Source organism: Dermacentor albipictus, chromosome 3 (assembly GCF_038994185.2).
Source record: "Dermacentor albipictus isolate Rhodes 1998 colony chromosome 3, USDA_Dalb.pri_finalv2, whole genome shotgun sequence".
Lineage (NCBI taxonomy): Eukaryota > Metazoa > Arthropoda > Arachnida > Ixodida > Ixodidae > Dermacentor > Dermacentor albipictus.
In genome coordinates this window covers 168,466,353-168,486,436 of record NC_091823.1, presented here as the reverse complement: position 1 = coordinate 168,486,436, position 20,084 = coordinate 168,466,353, and the positions used below count along the sequence as shown (strand labels likewise).

Here is a 20,084-nt window from a genome sequence, read left to right as displayed (position 1 = left end):
CTTGTCGATTTCAGCAAAGTGGTCTGATTGAACTAATGCTTTCCAGATATATTCGACGACCGAGCAAAGTACATGCCAAAATGGAAGTTTTTGCATCGGAAAATTAGTCTGTTTTTTACGTTACAGGCAAGCATATTGCAAAGTGTCGAGTCAGTGTGTCCACTGCATGGAAACACCTTGTCGATAGGGAAAATATGTGCATTCAATACCACTACTGCGTTAAGAAATCAGCATGACAATGGCTTTCATATTAGGCTTGTTTACACCTGGTAACCTGGAGGAAAAATCGATTGAGGGAATGCTATAACTGAAGCACAATATGTAAGTTGATAGCTTTTTTACAAGAGCTTGCCTTCTGCTTTATTTTGTTTGGACATGATACATGATAACGGCTTCAATTAAAACCTTAACCGGTGGTACATGGCTCCTGTAGTTCAATTGTTGAGCAGTGAGTCCCCCTTGAATGCTTATTACTCTGATGTGCTTGATGATACGAGGAAAACAGATCAATATGTTAATAAGGCTGGACTTTGTAGAAGTGGTAAACAGCACCAAAGTACGGTACCACGGGTGTGTAGATCAGTAGTGCCTAGCGACTGCAGATGGCAAAAATTTGTTCACAGAAAGTGAAAAAAAAAATAAGGAATAGATGGAAGGCGTTCGAAACAGAAATAGAAGTGACTAAGCTCAAACTATGACACAGAAGATAAAACTACGAGTTCACAAGGGAGCCCTGCTGACATATTCGAGCGAAACAGTGAGACACTGTGTACGAAACCATGAGCAAACAGTCGAATATCACCTGTTTACCTTCTAAGCCAGTGGCTGTACAGAGTGCTGTACTTTCAAACAGGCAAACACGCGTTTATATAGCACTCCAACTGCACACGTGCCTCTTGCTCTCTGCCAGCGTCACGCCAAGTTCGCGACATTAAAGTGCGACGGGGAAGCCCCTTTCACATTGCGAGTGCGAACACGTCGTCAGCTGGTCGGAAACAAATTTCAGTTCCATTTACTCTGAAGTGAGAACCCCGTTTATAGCTGGAATAGACGCTATTGCAGCGTTGACCTTGTCTGCAAGCATACTTTCACCCTGGAAACCTGTTATTTTTTCGCTCTCCCGGCTATCACTGCAGAGCGAGTCACTTCTGACGTCTTTTCATTTCTGTCTGCGTGAAAGTAAAAATTGACTGAAGCGAAGACGTGCTGGTACGTGAAGTGTAATTTTGATATCTCGGATAAATAGCCGTCTTGCATAACGCAACGAATAGATTTTTGTTTTATCATGTGATGAGTTTCAAATGAACTAATATTAGATCAAAGTCAATGCGCGCATCATCTTAGTTCGATGAGTTCGTTGTGGTCACTCGCCCGTGGCTTCCATTTGAAGTTGATACATGCTGTAGACGTCTTCGGATATAAGAATTGCAGCCACAGTAAAGGTTCCGCATTAGGAAATTCAGCCAAACGGAGTGCGGCTCATAAAACGCACCTCTTTTGCGCAGCTGGTTGGCCAAACGCATGCGTAAGCCTTCTTTTTGTATTTGGAAACAGTTGAACATTTGACTGTTTCAGTATATTTGATTGAGACAACCTTGTGGCGCAATATTCATTTTTATCACTGAATAATGGCAAGCCTCAAAGCGCATTCTGCAGTTTATTATGCAGGATGCTTTTTTTAGGGGCACCAAATTTTTAAAAATTGCCTGTGGCAGATAGCACAATTCTAATCCTTGATATAAGTTATTCAATCAGCCGGCCGTTACTTCTACGAGAAATTAAGACTGAAATAATGAACATAATTATGTTAATTATGTTTTTAATTATTTTTCCCATAGGGATTACACGGACACTCCAAAGGCATATCTGCCATCGGTGTGAGGTTCCGTGTAACCTCCAAGGGCGATAACACCATCTCCGCACACCCTACGCTGTATGTGCGAGTCACAGCCTGGGAGGGGAGCCGAGGATTGCGGCTAAGCCTTGCCCGTGCGAAAAGACGAGTGGGAAGAGAAAGTGCGCGGTCTTCTCTGGCGGGCGAGAGAAGACAGCCTGATGTACGTTTCTTGTACGTCTGGCTTTGTCTTCTATCACAGCGCCCTTGTCGCGTTCTTCTTTTCCTTCGTCTTTGTTTGTTTAGCGCTGTTTATTTCCGAGGCATGAGTTACCACCAACTCGCCCAAGTTTCTCTTCTGGTATAGTAGAGGCACCCAGAGTTACGAAGCTTAGGGGGGGGGGGGGGGTATGGCCTACTTTCTGGCTGAAACTACGAATGTGGCAGCTGCGCGGCGGTTTCGTAGATTTGTGCGTGCGGTGTGTCATCCGCGCTCGCTTTGCGTTGATGCGATAGACAGCAAAGAAAATTACTTCGCTCGCCGCTGCTGCTGCGTTCCCCGACGCCAGCGTTTTGACAGCGAGTAACCGCAGTCGTTGAGTATGATGTGTTCACGTTTGTTCTGTACGCTGGCACCATGCTCATTAATTTAGTTAGCAAGCGAATGTTTGGAAGTCGACACGGCCGATAAAAGTACTATCCTTACTTGGTGTGGCTTCCGCTAATTCGGAAGAAACTGCTTCTTTTAAACATTACAGCCACTCTTTCAATCTACGAGTTATAGCCGGTGAGTTCGCAAGGCGTATTCGAGGGGGACAAATTCTCAGGACTGCATCACTTTGGAGATATTCATTTTGAAAGTGTGCGACGAAATGCATTAGCGTTCCACCTAACTGTTTTGAAGAAAACGCTGTTTTATTCATTCAAGCACAAAAGTAACTTAAAGTGAAGCTGAAGAGTCTGTCGAATTCAATAAGACAATCATATCCGGATGCGGAAACCTTATAAAGCATCTAGGTAAAATTTGGGCTTTTTTTTTCAAATAGGAACGACGTAATCGTCGGTTGAAATTGCGCTGTAGCTCCGCCCCCCGTTGAGTGAGCGAGCGGAGCGGAGACCGGAAACCGCGGTGTTGTGACGTCAACTCTGTTTCAATCCTTCGCAGCGTCCGCGACCGTGCCTCACCGCGCTTGTTTCTGCGTGCGTGATATCGTAATCTGCTTCGATCGACCCTGCATTCCTTTGTTGGTGCGTCGCCGTGTATGAAGAGTGGTAGTCAACTTGCGCGGTAGTCAACGTGAGTGGTAATCAACGTGAGTGGTAGTCAACAGATGAAGGTCACTACACGTACTGCATAAACCGGGAAGCTTTTCACGCGTTTAAACCGTCTTTGTAGATTGCCGACAGCTTTGGACAGCGCACAAATGCCGACGATCGCATCCTCGCGTACGTTCCACGAGGAGGCATGCAGGAACACAACACTACAGTTGTTTGACCGGAAACGAGGTCACTAGATCGGTGAAAGATCGGCGAGATCACTAGATCGCTTTGCAAAAAAACATACTCGCCAAAGAGCATTTCCACCACGAGGAGATCCCAAGACTTTGCTTTCGTTTGCGTCGAAAGCACTGCTCGCACCAGCATCGTTTGCTTCTTCGAGAGGCCGGCTCTTCGCAATCGGCTCGTACATGTAGGGAGTAACGCCGAACTCCTCAGAAAAACGCCGTCTCTCTAAATTTTCCATTACCGTCTCAGAAAAACAGCACTAAACTACCTGGCACCGCGCTTCATGTGTAGCGGCAACGGTTGGTTGCTAGAGTTGACGTCACGAGGCGCACCAACCAATCACAGGTGGCAACGAGACGCGCAGGCTGGGCGTGTCCGCTGCTGCACTTTTCGTCGAAATAAAATATATTTGCGCGTTCTTTCGTTCAATTTCGATACGATATTCGAATTCGGAGGGTTGAAAACCATTATGTAGAGATGTTCACTCATTTTTTCTGGAAAACCTTTCAGATTCCCTTTAAGCACCAATGCACTTTGTCTGACACTGAAAATTATTGTCTTCAAACTGGTGCAGTCCCGAGAATTCGTTCTAAGTGAATACCCTTGCGAACTCACTGGCCATAATTCGTAATTGAAATAGTGGCCATAATGCTAATAATTAAAAAGGTAATTAACGTAGTTATGTTAATTCTTATTAAGTATTATAATTTCTCGTGGAAGTAAGGGCCTCCTGATGAAGCAATTCAGATCAAGAATTAGAATTGTGCTATTTGCCTTAGGCAATTTTTTTTATTTGGTGCAGCTAAAAAAAAAAAAAACACGCTGTGTAGTTTTTTCTACGAACACTTTTAACTTCCTTTCGAAGGAACTGTGTGCGTTGTGAAATGATGACGGCCAAGGTGGTCAGGTGGGTGCAGAAAATCGCGGCGTTTGAACGCTAGCTCCGAATCATCCCACTTCTCTTCCTCACGATAGGAGGGAAAACTAAGTAAAGCTTATTCGGGAATGAACCCTTGCAGAAGCTTTAATGAAAGCGTGGAAGGTTAAGTTGGAAAAGAAACGTCTTCTATAATGTCACTTTGCTCCTTTTTAATGCTCTTGTGATCGAACATGAAGCAGCTTCGAACAAGGCTTGCTTATATCATTAAGAACAAAATTATCTTATACTCCCTCATGAACGATGCGTTTCTAGAGTACATTCTTTATTTTATGTTATTTATTTACGTATACCACTTCTTTTAAGGCAAGCCGCTTTTCAGCTCACTCGTGTCATGCGTACTGTTGTAATTCTGTGTATAGCCTTTATTTGCGGTCACTTCTGGCGTATTTGCCACAATTTTAAAGCACTGTCGAACTGTGTACGGCTCAAGAGTTCTTAAACTACGGCATTTTCTCCTGTAGCCCTCTGCTGATTGCAGCGACAATAAAGGATTGATTGATTGATCTTTTGATTGAATGATTGATTGATTAACTGAAAACTTTGACCTCAAGAAATGTCGTTTACAAAAAATAGGGTACTGTTCTGGTGACAAGTTTGTTTACCGTATGAACTTATACAGAATTAGGAAACAGAGCGAAAGACAAAGAAGCCGAAGAGGCACACCCAAACCACACGTAGCGCGAAGATCATGGCTCTGCAGGATGCTGTCGAGGGTGAAAGCAGCAGGCTGGATATACACGACCGAATGGGGTATTTATTCAGACATACGCATATTTGTGGTGTACATATGCCTATAATGCCGGTACGTTTTGTTATAATATATGTCGCATTCGCGAAACTGGAAGAACTGACAGACAACAGCCGATTCGTGGTATAGTCCCCGGCGATATACAAGTATATGTAATTATTATGCACTATAGCTATTGAAGCACTTAAACCGCAATTCCAAGGCTTTGAAAGTGTCTCTACAGAAGCAGCGGTAATTTGTTATCGGTGGTTGTATTTGTGGATGTGCGTCTGCCGACTTCGTTCTTCTTATTATAAGTTGACTAAATAATGGTTATAGTTAGAAGTGGAAGGTCTATGAATTCCTTTTACGGTATAATATATGTAAGCATAGGTATATGGTTCTGCACTATGTGTTGTCGCACAATATATTGCTGAATTTTAAGCTGTGTTTTCAGTAGGTGTGGTTGAATATTCGAAGTTTCAAATAGGAATCAAATTCTACACACTATAGGCAATTGTGATGGCATTCGAAAAGGAACTGTTTGGTATTTGCGAATATTCAGAACAAACTTGACATTTCGCAACAACCGGATGGTAAAGCTCAGTCAGATCTCTTAGTGGCATAAACGAAGTATCGTGAACCATCAGCGTAGGGTGATCGACAAACGTTTCTTGCAATGCAGAAACACAATAAATATTTCAAGGTTTTTTTGTTTTGCTTTGGTGGCGGAAGCCTAATCAGCGGTCCATATTCCTTGCTTGTACTCTGTCATTAGGCGTTCTTGGTGATTTTCTCAGGTAGCAGTTGTTATCTTTCAGACTGCCCACGACATACAAGCATTTTAGCTCATTTCCTTTCTTTCGGCTACTTTTGCCTCTTTTTTAATTCCCATAGGAATTATATAGAGACCCCAAGCGAAGTTTAGACATCGGCATCGTCGTGAAAGTTTCATATATATTTAGGTATATCTATGCTAACTGCAATGCTTTGCTACATGCAGTATTTGCGGGCTGTATTGCCCTATCATGCTATGACCAACCTTGCTCATAACAGATCGTACATTCTTGACAAATTATTCCTCAGAATTTTGAGAATGGCAGCCCACAGACGCCATAAAACGAAGCACCGACAGCGCATGCCTTATATCTTAAATGTTATCGGACCTACTATTAATAGTGCGAAACAATAACAGAGCTCGAACCTAAAAGGACGTTATGTTATTGGCGCGGCTGTGCACTGCCTTCTGGATCGGATCAGGAAAGTTGCTTTAAACATATCCGATACGTAAAAGTTGCTAACAAGTTGCTAACAAAGACGCTGGCTTCTATTAATAAACATCAATGAAATTGTCTGATGGCGGGACTCAAACAGAGGGCCCCTAACACAACAGCACATTTTTACGCAGTCAGCTCAGGATCACTTCAATATATACTGCCACTACAGCTACGTGTCTTGCACTTCGGAACGTGTTAGAATATTACGCATCGTGTGTTACTTTAAGCTGTTGATATCGCATTCACTTCCTCGCCCTTGAGGCGAAGCTACAATATTTTTTTGTCAAATACCATCTTTTGAAATATAGTAATTCGACATCCATTCATTCTTGGAAAGCTTGTGTGCAACCAGTCTGTAAAGCTCTTGAGAGGCCTGTACTTTCTTTTTTTGTGACAATTAGAGAACTGTTTCTAAAACTCAATTAGGTCTCTGATAATCAGCTACCTTCTTTTACATTGTAATACGTACAGGCGCGGTGCCGAAGCTTAACAAATAAGTATTCCTGCTGCAAATATATACGTCTGCGCCTGCCGATTTGCTCTTCGATTCGCTGTTCGATACATGCTATTCGTATTTGATTCGTATTCGAAAAAATTCATATAAGCGCACCTCTAGTTTTTAGAGACCAAACAAAGGGCGCCGTGGTACGAATGCAGATGGGACATTCCCGCAAACAGCGACAATTGTATCCTGTTACTTCTGCGTTGGTCCTCATATGGAGCGGGCTACGCTTACTGCTCGCAATCGATCACCAATAAGCCGATAGCTACCTGATTGAAGAGTAAGTTGGTAAGTACGACGTTCTTTATTTTCCGGCCCCTTGTCTGATCATTTGCGCTCATATATTCTTGATTTTTCGACATCTTGACAAGGAAGTTCTAACACGTAGTCCCACATAGAGGCTCATAGGTGAACTCTCCTTAAAATAGCTATTCTACTTGATATATTTAACAGCGCCATCCGCTTATTAAGACTAAATCCTTAGGTCTCTGTTTTGCAAGGTCGCGTTGTGAGGTACAGAAAATGGGAAGGCTCGTGCCACTGCTCGCGTATTCATCGTCTTCTTCCGCTTCGCTGCCACATCGATTCTGCTAATCATGCCATTAAACGCACAGTTAACTAATACAGAGAAAATTAAGCCACTCGAACGCACGACCTTTGGTGGGAGTCGAACCCACGATCTCCGGGTTAATTAGGGTGAAGTTCATTAAGGCACAGTTCATTAAGGTAGATTTATTTAAAGCAGCCGAACCCACGACCTTTGGTAGGAGAACGCAAGTAATAAGAAGTAACAACACATTCGAATGAGAATGTCAATTATTTTATGGATGTCTCTTGAGCGTACAGGCTTTCGCTTTCGCCCTCTTTGGCATATGGTAAGGTGACTCATTTTTTTCTTAGTACTATTCCACACCGCATGTTGCGACGTAAAATTGGCGCTACATCTGTGCTTTAAATACTGAATTTTTAAATATAGCAAGAAACAATAGTCGACGTTAGATTGCTTATTGGCCCGAAGGTTCAGTACCATGTGAAGAGGGTTAAGTTCATTTTTTTAAAGAATAATTAAAAATATTTTTTCTAAGTTCTGCAAGTAGGCTAACAAAATCACACAGGCCTAAGGATCATCTGATAGCTACCAACTATGAATGGTGCCTCATCGAATCAAGCATACCATTCCGCTTGCAGTAGCGTTAGTAACTCGCCTCTTTGCTCGTGACAGCAGTTGTCGCAATGGCGGTCTTGTGCTTTCGACGCAGCAGACGTTCGCATTTATATAGCACTCTACCTGGCACACGTGCCGCTGTGTCGGTAACGCACAAGTTGCGCAATGTTACAAAGTGGAGAGGCCCCTTTTTTCTTTGAACGTGCGAACACGTCAATGATTCATGGTCCCGACTGGTAAATGGAATAATTAATTCCAGTTGCTGGCACCTTAGCGGACCTCTCCACCTTACAGCTGAGCTCGCAGACAGCGTCCAGTGACCTTGCTTTAGTTAGGTGCGCAGACTCTTTCTTTGCTGTGGTCTCTCGTGGCACCGCCTCTGTGATACGCTAGGTCATTTGCTTCGACCTAGACATAAAACGATGACTTAGGAAAGTTTCTTTCGAGATTGGATTTCTTTAATAAGTGACATTATAGCGACCTTGTTCTGCAAATGCTAAATATTGTAATAATCGCTGTATTTATTAGGGTGCTGTTGGCCGTATTTAATGCCGATAATCACCGTGTACAACGAGAGAAAATGATAAAAGTTCTGCAAAGGGAGGTTATATTTCTCTGCTGGCTAGGAGACGAACGCACTGAAGAAAACTTTCTTGCAGAAAGCCACAAAAACCTACATCTTCACCGAAGTATTCGCGGAAGGAATAAAACATACATATGAAATAAATCACCCAACAAAAAAAACTCGGTGGTCTCGGAGGACTGCATGGTTTGCCATTTACGGCAACGGGAAGAAAATACGGAGGACCCGAGGAAATGAGAAACGAAAACATGGCAACAAAAATTTGACTCCGAAGTACAATGGGAAAACACATAACCGGACTAAAGACATATGCATTAGAGAATAAAGAACGAAACAAATCTATTGGAAATGTACAATAGATAACGAAAGTAGTCGAACGATAAGCGGTTGTATAGAACTACCGATACGCATGAAAAAGTAACGTGCATCAATTTAACCTGAAATGGAAGAATTGTTCATTTTACCTCGTATAAATCGTCTGTAACACCATTGCTTGTTTATTTCTTTAACCATAGATCACCTGACAGGACATTGTAAAACACAGTGGATTCTGCGCTGACGAATGTCTGCAATAATAAAAGATGGAGGCTGTGTAAAAGCGCGCTTATCGTTTCACCATGTGAAGACAGGAATTCAAATGGCGGGTCAGCTGTATCTTGTACGCGTCTAATGTTTGAGCTGATTTTGATGACACCCAAATCTCAACCGAAATGTCAGCAACCGTTATTCTTTTTGACTTGCTATGTGGTTTCTTTTTTTTTTACAGCGAAACTGTTCAGGGCTACTTCCCCCAGGATCGTGTCGATGTGTAGACACATGTACACGGATAATTATTAATTAAGAAACCCAAAGACATCACCAATTTTACAGCGAATCTGTAACGGGCTAGTTCCCCTAAAATCGTATCCGTGTGTAGACACGAAAGTCCCAATACGGGCGCCGATCCCTAATATAGTACAATGCCGGGCCAAACCGCGGCGGAGTTGCAGTTCGCCATTAAGAGGCCCACATACATAGCTTCGCTGGTCATTCTTCTTCATTGAGTCAAAGGGCACTGAGGTTTCTTTTTCCAGCTTAGTTTCAGCTAGTCTGTACATAGAAAAATATGCACAAGGTCTGTAGTCGGTGACACCATAAGGGCGCTCCATGCTTTGTTGGCCTTCTTTATTATATTGAATTTTTTCGTTAAACAAACAATACACGTATTAGGTTGCTTCATCGCGGTATGGGCACGCCATTGGATCAATTTTCGAGGAAGACCTTATCCTGCTTTGACTAACTAAACCTAAAAAACTAAAAGAGAGCGCCTAACTAAAGAGCGTACTGTGCGGACTGTGGACGGTCCGCACGTACGTAGAAAGGATAACTATCATCACAGCCTGTGCGAGGAGGCATCGACAGCATGCGGTGTCGCTCGCATCCGTCGGTTAGCACAATACGTGCTCCAATGCGACACGTGATTAGGACTTTCCTGTTACGGCGTTCCCTTGAAACCTCATTTCATGTCTATTAGGAAATAGCCCGCACCTTGGTTGGGTATATAAGCGCACCGCTTAGAAGATCACCCATCACAGACTTCTCTACTTGCAGTGCTCACAGATCCAACAGGTAAGAGTCAGAGATCCACATTCTCCCTAATGTAGATGGAACGAATTGCTATTGAGCATGACGTACCGAAACGGTTTCCGTAACCTTGTGCGCTCACTGTTTAGCGCACTTCTGGAAGCTTTCTTTTCTTATTGTCTCGACATTTAGGATAGCTTCAGGGTATAAACGTAAACATTTCCCATATTTTGTAGAGATCTTCTGAACTGCAACAGATATTCTTTCTTTCGCCCATACTCATTTATTATAGCCTACCCTTCGATAAATAAGCATCCATTTGGTGGGCTACTCCTGCCCTGCAATATGTGGCATAAGATCAGTTTCTACACGCACTGGTATCACAGTTTTTGTTTCTACTTTATGCCACATAGCGGAAGCCCCACGAAACCGAACGTCCTCGAGCCTGCAGATTTTCTAAATTTATCATATTTCCCGCGTAATTTATCAGTTTTTCATTTTGTATTTTAGTTTATTTTACCGGAGTTTATTTACCGGAGCTTCCATCATGTCAATAATATTTAGACCACTGCATGTGTGTTGGGTGATATTAATGGAACTTGCCAACTTTGGCAACTTGGCAAATTAAAGTTTGTTGTATTTTGACCAATGTTACCAGGAACAAACACAACCATGGTGACCGTGAGCAGCAAGTCCTTCCTCCTTGCCCTCGTGGTGCTGGCCATCCTCTGCAGCCTAGCAGCCGCCCAGTTGGGCTACGGAGGTGGATTGGGACGTGGCTATGGCGGCGCCGGTTTCGGTCGTGGATTCGGAGGCAATGGGCGAGGCTTCGGAGCGGGATACGGCAGGGGCTTGGGAGGATATGGTGGATTCGGCCGCGGATTCAACGGCTGACCCGTACAAGTCTTCGTATTCAACGGAAAGGCAAAAGTACATCACGGAACGTGAGAAATGAGGATGTGATTTGCCCCTGCGTCGTGCCCGAGAAATAAATGGTCCATTGCTTTAAGGAGTTTTTCATTTACCTAACTTGCTAACATTGTGCTTCCGCTGGAGACATTGTGCAATCAAAATATGGGAGCCTAGGAAAAGATGTATAACGCAGCTTGAGAGTTTAAGTGGCACATCTCGATTTGTATCGATAGGAGAAGTAGCAAAAATGAGCTGTTACGCTTTTAAACCTCCAGTCTCAGCAACGATTAGTAATGGTTACCAACCGGAAACGAAAGATAGAGTGGTTCACCGTTCAGTGGGGCGGCACTCAACAACAAATAAAAATAAAAAATAAATCACCGCCCAGGCACTCCGTACAGATGGTTAACCAGCGAAGCTGAAACGTGCGGCCCCGGTGTTCATCACTGGTTTAATCCTGGCGGTTCATTAAACGACGGCTTGGTAGGCTGCCGGATCCTCGGTACGCAGTTGCTGTTCGCGCTCGGCTGCGCAAGCCTATTGTTGTGCCTGGGCTACAGCATTGGCATGGTGTAAACGAGCTCGTGTCCGGTTCTGCTTGCGGCGTTGCTGATCGAAAGCTGCCTGCTCCTAATGAGTACGTATGACGCGTTGGCCTACCCATTTCGAAGCCAGAACAAAACTGCTGCGCGCGCTCGGCTGCTACTGAGAGCAACGACGTCACTGCAGGCGGAAATAATCCAGCATCACTTAGACAGCACAAGGCCTTTTCACTCCCACCGACAACGTCATGTTACCTGGCCCACAGCCATAGAATCTAATGGAGACGCTCCCCAGTAGGCAACGGTGATTTTGGACAGTATTGCAGAGTTACCACTCCGGAATTGGAATGACTCCGGAATCATTCAACACTTTCGCGACCCCGAAATAGAATGGGAGTGGAAGGCTTGGAGGAATGGGATAATGCTTGGACGAATGGAATGGAAATAGAATTATGTCTTTTTATGAAAATAGAGCGGATTTTCATTTACGCGCTGTTTTTTGTCAAATTATGCCGAGGAAGAAAGCAGCCCACGTTCAAACATTAGAAAGTCAGAGCCTCGAATTTAGCAATAAAGCAGCATTCTTAAAATGGCTGGGCTGATTACAAGCATGGCACATCTATAAGTAATGTGGCTACTACAATTCTGTCCTTATAGATTGAGTTGCTCCGAAGCTTGCCTCGATTCCTCGCGTAACAGCGGCTCTATATGCAGTTGGTGCCTGTTGTGTCCAACTACGGTGGCGGCATACGCCCCTCCCCCTCCCCCCTCTTTAAGCCTCATGATCCTTTTTAGAGCGCAGCTCTTTGGCGTCCGTTCCTGGGTTTTGCGTCGTCGTCGGCGTTGTCGTCGGCCTCGTAACCAGCTCCGCCCCCCTTTCATCCCCCCAGCGCTAGCAGCGAGCGACTGATACCGCTGGATGCCGCTGACGCCGCTAGAGAGTCAAGATAACGTGACTGCATAGAACACCGTCGCCGCCATGCAGAAAGAGGAGGAAAGGGTCCCCCCCCCCCTGTTCTTGTGTGGCGGATAGGGTGCTCTTCAGTTGCCGACGCGCCGGTTATTTCACGTAGGCCCCGGCACGTCGACGAATACGTGACCACCTTCCCACGGCTAGACCTGGTTCTTAGCGCTGCGGAAGCGAGGGTATCATATTGTTTGTGTCGGCATCGGCGGCGTTGTCCCTGAAACCAACTCCGCAGCTGGGGTTGACTCACTATCGGCGTCAGCGGCATCAGTCAGTCGCTGCTATCTCTTACCTCCTCCCTTTATCGTGTTGTCCGCTTGCTGCGCGCGCTTCTGCCCCCATCGTTTGCCGCTGGGTGTACACGCCGCCCCCCTCCCCCCTCTTCCTGCGAGTCTCCGGTTGTCAAAGCGCCGGCTCGAACTTAATTCCTTTCTTCGCTCCTCCTCCAATGCAACCCCTGTGCGGTGGCAATCAGAGAGCCAGATCGGTGGCGGCGGATCTGTATATGTGCACCGCCCGAGCCGAAATTGCCGCTGCCGTTCGCCACTGCGAAATTATCTGCCAGTTCTTTCTGAGCCATGAGCGAGACGACCGATGGAAGTCCTCCGTCTGCTGCTGCTGCTGCTGCTGCTAAACGAGCTGCCAGAGCAGAGGCCCAGTGCCGTCGCCGTCAGAATCCAGAGGTGCGTGCCGCCGAAGCAGAAGCTTACCGTCGCCGCCGTCGAGATGATCCAGGAGTACGCGTCGCCGAAGCAGAGGCTAAGCGCCGCCGCCGAGAAGACCCTGCTGTTCGCGCCGCCGAAGCGGAGGCTCATCGCCGCCGTCGAGAGCAACCAGCAGTAAGCGAGGCTGAAGCAGAAGGTCATCGCTGCCGCCGAGAAGACCCTGCAGTTCGCGCCGCCGAAGCGGAGGCTCATCGCCGCCGTCGAGAGCAACCAGCAGTAATACGTGTGAAAAATAAAAAAAATTCTGTGATAGCGCATACATGTGTTGCTCGATTTCTTTGCCTCAATCTATCGAAAAGGTGAAACAGCTTATTTGCTGCGCTCAAATTTCGCATTAGGAAGTAACGTAATCGTCGGCAATTTTTTACCTCGGCGGTGCCTTCGCCCCACGAGCTTGCTGTCTCTCCACCCTTCACTTCTTTGTTTTGGTTCTGTCGCCGACAGCCACTCGGACGCATATTCGAAAACCCGCTTCTCTGAATTGTGATGCATATGGGCGCCGGCCCATTGCTTGTGCTCACTGCACGCTTTCGCATAGCAGTTTGCCCACCATCTCACCTCATACTCCTCACCCACCCCCACCAACCCCTTTTGCAATACTGTCACCCCTGTCAAGACAAAATCACGCATTTGACCGAAACTCCGTCGTCGAAGGTCTGTAGGTAAGCGCAGCACACAGACTTACAGTATGAACTGTGTGCCTTCTCCTTCCATACAGAGAAAGAAGGATTAAATATTTGCAAGCATTGGTTTGGGAAGTCAGCCAAAGCAGGAGAGCCCACGTAACTGAGACCATGGGCCGTATTCTGTAACGGTTCCTTTGGGAACCGGTTCCTTTTGGCTGTTACGTCTGGATTACGTAACTCGGAGAAAGAGTGGAACGGGGCGGCGTGAGGGGAACCAATCAACGAGCGGCGGTCTGCTGGAAGATCACGTCATCATTTTTGTTTGTACTTGGGGGACTGTATAGCAATTAAAGGATGTTGCTGGTTTGATAAAAAAAACATTGGTTTCTACAGAACACTTGCAAATATATTTTCAGTAATAAATGTGAGCTTGCGGCGCAGACCGCTACTGGGAGTTGTAAGTTTATTTCTGTTGTTTTCTTATTTAGTCGCTAGGTGGTGTGCCATACGCTATGCAAACAAGTTGCCTCGCTTTGTTTACGTTTTGGACTTCCCAGTTTGCGCGCCGCGGATCCAAAACGATGTCCTCGCAGAAGGTTAGGCTGCTGGGTCCTCATGTTTCAGCGAGGCAACGCGATATACTCGTGTCATTTGTTGAAGAGCACCCCTACCTTGCGAAGGCGTCGTGTGTGCTGGGTCAACAGCTGACGGCGGCGCGCAAGGAGGAGCTCTCGCAGCAAGTGATTGCCTTGCTGCCCGGCAGTGAAAACTGCAGCCCAATGGCGCGGCGTGTGGAAGAAAGACGTGTATAACGTCCGCCGTGATGCAGCCAGGTAAGCACACTCGTTGACGGAGCTTTTGCGCACCATATTCTAACAAACGTGTTAATCACAGAGGAACCGGAGGAGGCAGCCTGCCCGGACCGCGAGGGCGGGCGAGCGCCATCGGAGTCTGCCCGCCGTTCTTTGAGCCCGACGAAGAGGTGAACATCAGGCGCATGGGTTTCAATAGGTCAACGCCAAGTCGACGTGCTGTCGCGATTCGCTCAGTCACCGCCGTTATGGCTGATGTGTGGTCGCGCGCTAGTGTTGCCGCTCAGAAGATGGCCCGAGCTTGAGCGGAAATCGTCAAGCTATTTACTATCGCTTGCGTCAAGTAAGGTCGACATTTTTGTTTAATACCTTTCATCAGTATTTCAGTCTACTCATTCAAACATTAGGGGGGTTAATAGAGTTGATTTTCCGGTCGGAGCCGGCGAAATGTCTGAGGTTGTATTTAGTGTGACGAGCATCGAGTGATTATTACAGAGTTTGAAACGAACAAAAGTGTGTGGTCCGGATGATATCCCTACATCATTCCTTATAAATTGCTCGGGCATCTTTGTACTTCTGTCGCTTATTTCAAAATTTCTTAAATAACAGCGTTGTTCCTGGTGATTGGAAACTAGCGCGAGTGGTGCCAATTCATAAGAGTGGACAGAGGAACAGAGTTGAGAATTACGGACCAGTATCCTTAACTAGCATTTTATGTATGTAAGGTTATGGCACATGTGTATACCTGCATCATGTCTCATCTTGATAACAATAACCTTCTTCATCCTAGTCAGCATGGGTTTCGGCAGGGTTTTTCGTGTACGACACAATTGGTTGCATTCACTCATGAGCTAGTCTCAGCAGTCGACAAGAAACAAATTGTTGATTGTATATTTCTGTATTTCAAAAAAGCTTTTGACGTCGTTACGCATAGTCTACTGATCGCTAAACTTTGACTTTACAAATTGGTTGAGAAGGTTATCGCATGTATTGCCGAGTATCTTCGCTCAAGACAGATGTCTGTGGCTCTCAACGGATGTTCCTCTGAATACGTACCTGTGACTTCTGGGGTTCCCCAGAAGTCACATTCATGGCACCACTTCAGGCATTACATCATCATTTACAGCATGGTTTCCAAAAAGGATTTTCTTGCGAAACCTAACTACTAGAATTCACGTCAGACTTACGCTTTCATATGAACAGTAATAAACAAATTGACTGCATCTTTTTGGATTTCTCGAAAGCATTCGATCGTGTAGCCCATAGTCACCCGATATCAAAGCTCTCAGCAATTAAACTCAACTCACTAACCCTATCATGGATTCGCAATTTTCTTACTAATCGCGAACAGTTCACTGTTGTTGCTAACTTTTCCTCTGGCCTCTTTGACGTCACCTCTGGTGTACCTCAAGGCAGTTTACTTGGGCCTCTTCTCTTTTTAATTTACATTAACGACTTGCCGAACAATATATCATCTTCTGTACGATTATTATTTCACAGATTTGTTCACACAGTTGGCCTAACCTTATCAAACCTGAAAGAAGCATCCTCGACGTCACAACGACTGAACAATCAGTTCAGCTACACCCGAATTTATGGCAACACACAACGCTTTTAATTTTTCAACTTTGCCCCGTGCGGTCCGTTTATGGAACGCACTACCAGATACCATTGCATGCCAATCTAAACACACTGCATTTCGCAATCTGCTAAGCAATCAATATGCCGTTTCAATCGTCTAAACACGTCATGTCTTTTGTAATTTACTTGCATTTTTTTCTACAAGTTAAAGAATTTCAGCGCTCCCAATTTTTTTACAATACTTACTACTGTATAACATGTAAAAACGTTTACAATGTTATTATGCTATTATGTTGTTGTTTACCATTTATTGTTATTGCTCTACATATTGTATTTGCTAATGTATTAATTTTCCATGTTCTGTGTGCACTCCTTTCATTATGCTGATGTTTATTTCTTTCCCGATTCAATACTAATATGTTACCGTATTTCCCCCTTACACTATGCCTTCTCGAAGGCCTGTAAGGTACACGTAAATAAATAAATCAATATTTAGAATGTTTGCAGATGACTGTATATAAGGTCATCAACAGCGAATCTGACCAACAAGCACTACAATATGATTTGGATTTGATTGCCACATGGTGTGAAAAATGGAAAATGTCACTGAATGAGCAAAGGAGTGTCCACGTCACCTTTACCGGGAAGCGCTCATATGACAGCAATCGTAACACTATAAATAATGCTACTCTTGAACAGGTGTCAGAATATAAATACTTAGGTGTATTTTTTTCTGCTGATCTAAGGTGGAACAGACACGTTACTCATGTTAGGAACAAGGCTGCCGGAGCATTAGGTTTCTTGAAACGTATCTTTAGTAGCTTGCCACAGAAACTTAGGGAGCAACTGTATTTCACACATGTGCGCAGTACACTAGAGTATGCATGTGTTTGCTGGGATCCATATACTACAGAACTTGTAGATAAACGAGAAAAAGTGCAGAACAGGGCAGTTCGGTTTGTCCTTGGCAATTATGACAGGATGCTTAGCATGACAGAAAGCAAAAAGACATTAAATTGGCATCTTCTCGAACACCGTCGCCGAAACCTCAGATTAAAATTTCTTCATAACATATACCACTCTAATGCGGGGATAGCCAGGTAATTGTATTTTCAGCCGCCCACATGTTTCTCAAAGGCGAGATCACAAATTAAAAATATGTGAGATTCCTTTTGACGCTCTATTGCATGAATTATGAAAAGTCATTTTTTCAGCTTTCATTATTGATTGAATGAGCAAACACGACTGTAATAATAAAGATAAAGCTTTGTGCCAAATATGGCACACCATGAAGATGGCTGAGCGCTCTTGCAGCCATGGGCGGAAAACAAACCTTCACGGACGGTGGTCTTTTTAGTGCGATGTAGGGAATGAAATGAAACAGTTGTTTGCTGCGTTCAGGCACAGATGAATGTTGCACTTTCTCTATCTTGCCAACGACTTGTTTGTGCAAGGTGGCCGCTTACATCTTTGTTTCTTCTCGTCAAATTCTGGCCAGTGGCCGACTTGGTCAGATCGGTCGTCTTTGGGTGGCATTGCGGCCGCTGGTCCCTGTGCTTTTTTTACTTGAACCTGGAATTCGATGTCCTGACTAGAAGTCCTTCCTGGTCGCTAGTTGGGTAGGCACTTGTTATGCGAGGTAAGGCATTCTGCAATTTCTGCTTTTAAATGAGCCAGCGGTAGTACTTGTCTCCTCCTAAGCTGCTCCTGCACCCTCCTGTACAAGACCCATGCTGTTACTACCGATAAGTCTAGCATAGGCGTAAAAATTCGAAAGTGCCATTTCTTCGACCTCTGATATGTATGCAGTAAAGTCCAAACAGTGAGTGCAGCAGGTCAACACCACCCATGTGCCTGTTATGGACCTTTACTACGCTGGGGCAATCAATTTCGCGAAACACCTTGGCGGAGGTAAACCAGCGCTTAGTCTTTTGGACTGGATCTCTCCCAACAAAGCTCGGCAGAAATGTCACTGCGCGGTTATCGTATCAACGCACACACGATAACTCCACGTCATGTATCGCGTTTGTGAGTGCCTCTGAAGCACCACGTCCTTTACATTTCAGTTCCTTTTCGCTTTTCAGGCGGCTGTTTGGTAGACAATTCGCCCTTACCGTACCGATCGTCAAAATTCCATCTTGTGATAGAGTGACCTGCAACTTCGGGCTATTGAACAGATGGCAGCACGTTACCATATTTTGTATTTCAAGTTCATACTGTGCCAATATGGCACACACCGATTTCGGTTTCTCTGCTGTAGTTGCAGGCAAAATTGAGAAAACTAGTAACTGCCTTGAATTGACGAGACCAAAAAATATGCCAAAATAATTTTTCTATGCTTCTGCGGTCGAAATTTTCAGAGAAAAAAAAAACAATTGCTCGTGTTTACCCCCTCCAAGTTTCACGTTGCATCCCAAAATCTACTTCACCTCTGCTTTGCGTATCGCTCAAGAGATGGCAGCACTTGCTCATAATAAGTGCGCATAACTATGAGATTTACTCTGATGGTATCACATTCTCAACTGGGAATCTCACACAAGCGAAAAAGAATGGTAACTGGTATGTGCCAAATATGGGACGCCATGCAATAGAAGGTTAAAAGCGACGCTTTCCGCTACTCTTTCTATGTTCGTACTATAAGAGATTGAAATACTCTACCACCTGACACTGTCTGTATTTGTTCAAATGATGATTTCTTCCATGCTTTATGAATGTAATTTTGAGTGTTCATTTATATGAGTTGTATCCTCCCTGCTGTAATGCCTGAATGGCGAAGCAGGTACCCAGTGAATAAAATAAAGAAATGTTTCATTGTCATGATTTTGTTTATATTGTGTTATAGCGTAGTTGCACCTTGTTAAGCAGCAATTACGAGCATTATGTGAAATCATGCGTGCAAGAAATGCAATGTTGAAGCAACTCTTGAGTTTAAACAAAGCAGTAGTAAGCATGAGTGTCTGCTATGTAAAGAAATCCTGCTCCAAAAAGTGCTTGGCATGTCTCGTTTGTTGCTATACGTTTCAATATGTGCTATACAGATTGCTTTGAACGACATTTCAGTTGCTGTGCAACTTGTGCTGTGCTTGTGTGTCACACATGAACAGACACCTTCAGCTTTGGAACAATGCATACTGCACAGTAAAATAGGCATCGCAAAGCAATATTCAACTATGCAAGATTGGTTGCCATTCACCTTGGAAATAACCTTTATTTAAAGAAAATTCCCTGGCAAGACAATATTCAAAAGCACAGTGAACAAAGCAAAGGAGTAACATAATGGCACATGGCTATTTGTCACTGCATGTGTATCTGTCATGCTCAACATAGACAAATCATGTGCTTTTCACTACCGCAGTATGCAGCATACTACGATTAGCCACATGTGAGCACACGCAATGTGTTATGTTGAAGTGCACGGCCTATTTACTTCATGAAAAGAAAAATAAAACATGTTCCACCAGCACATGTCTCCGCCTCATTTACCAGCGAATGCGCCGGCGCACACTTTGCAGGTAGGCAATGCGCAAATTTCTGGGCAGCCGAAACACACCAACTATGGATTCGCGCACCGCACGGCCTCATTGAAACAAAGCTCGAGAAGGCTGTACAGAGTGTGCCTGCGGTGGCACCTGTACTTGAAGCGGCACTTGTGCCTGGGCTGGCCGCTGTGCGCTGTCGTCATGTGCACCGTCATCATCTGGGTCGTCTGGCAGAGGCACGCCTGCTGCAAGGCAGAGGTTATGCAGCGCTGCACAAGCTGCAACAATAGTGGCTGCTTTCTGAGGCGAGTAGTGGAGCACCCGATACATCTGCAGGCATCAG

At 44.9% G+C, this 20,084-nt stretch overlaps 1 long non-coding RNA gene across 1 annotated transcript; it reads left to right on the top strand.

Annotated features, from left to right (window-relative positions):
* The first annotated feature begins 14,428 nt into the window (after window positions 1-14,428).
* On the top strand, window positions 14,429-19,727 carry LOC139057655 (uncharacterized). The gene is made up of 2 exons (XR_011512965.1): window positions 14,429-14,702; window positions 14,764-19,727. It is a non-coding gene; the product is annotated as an uncharacterized lncRNA (long non-coding RNA).
* Window positions 19,728-20,084: the final 357 nt, after the last annotated feature.